Source organism: Chlorella variabilis, assembly GCF_000147415.1.
Source record: "Chlorella variabilis unplaced genomic scaffold CHLNCscaffold_34, whole genome shotgun sequence".
NCBI lineage: Eukaryota > Viridiplantae > Chlorophyta > Trebouxiophyceae > Chlorellales > Chlorellaceae > Chlorella > Chlorella variabilis.
The window spans coordinates 119,331-120,769 of NW_005435054.1; positions in this window are offsets into that span (position 1 = coordinate 119,331).

The following is a 1,439-nucleotide window of genomic DNA, read 5'->3' on the forward strand; positions in this document are numbered from 1 at the left end:
AACGGCACAGCAACAGTAACATTAATGTGAGATGGCGAGCAAATTGAAGCATTGTTGGAGGCAACAGCTCCACAAACTCAAACAAACAGGCAGCAGTGCAACAACAGCGCAGCGAGCAACGAGCTCGACGTGCGCACAGCGGCAGACAGAAAGAGGTGAACTGGGGCGTCAGGAGAAGGACGATGCATGACGTGGGGTGACAGTGACATTGGACTCGACAAGAGACACAAAGACGCGGTACAGGGCGGCACGAGTTTGCTGCAATGGCAGCGTGCATGAAAACAAAAAACCAGTGACAAATTGGGGGGATGCGTCAGGTGATAGACAGTACTATGGGATGCCCAGAGACCCACAGAACAGAGGAGCGGCATGGCGGCAAGGGAGACAGGATTGGTCCGGGTCAGCAGAGAAAAACGGCTGTTGAAGCACGAAAGGCAGTGGGCAGCCGGGTCACACTTGGCACCAGCAGGAAGCTGCTGCTGCCAGCTCAAGCACCAGTCTCAGCTAGTTGCCTTCACTGCTGCAGCTGCATTCGCAGCAGCACTGCTCAGCGCAGCAGCATCTCGGCTGCTGGCAGCATCCGCAGCAGCCGCTGACCCCGCTGGCGAGGGTGCTGCTGCTGCTGCCGGTGGCTGTAAACGGTGGCCCAGGGGGGCACAGCTGTCTACCAAGCGCCTCGCCGCTTCGGCCTCTGACGCTGATGTCTTCTAATGCACACTGCAGACGCTCATCCGGCATAATGACTACCAACGGCACCACCTTTGCTGGCAGCGAAGAGCCCTTGAAGTGGGGGCAGGCTGAGGAATTGGAGTGTGGCTGGCCTGCAGCATGCAAGCAACGACGGAGGAACGAAGGAGAGATCGGCATACATCGCAAACATGCAAAGCGCCGACAGGCTTGCATGCAACGTGATGTCAGGCGCCTCCCCCGCAGTGCTGCAGGGCGCCGCCATCACCAAACGTGGTGCCCAGCCGGCATCAAAAGCACCCACCCGGCAGGGCGCGCCAGGTTGCTTGTTGCTTGTGTGGGCTTAAAGTCTGGTAAAGCAAGAACTAGCTTGCAACATAGACTCCCCGCCGAAACGGGACGGGAACCGGGCGAAAGCAGAGAAAGCAATAAAACAGGGGTGGAGCAAGGCGACATGCAACGCAAGCAGCTGACAGGGCACGCATCGAAACGTGTGTATGACTGGCAAAGTGGCATGGCGCATTGGGGAGAAACGCAACGGTACGGGAGCATGGGCTGGCCAAACGGCAGTGCGGAACGCTAGGTCACTAGAAAAGCAGGGAAAGGCGCACTATGTATGCAATGAGGGCAGCCCCGGCTCGGGGCCGTTGAGAAAGCAGTGGGCGGGAGGGGGGAGGCCCCGGTGTGGGCGGGCCCCATCGAGGGGGGATGGGGCGCGCAAGCGGCCAGATGGGGCGGGGCGCGGGCGGCAG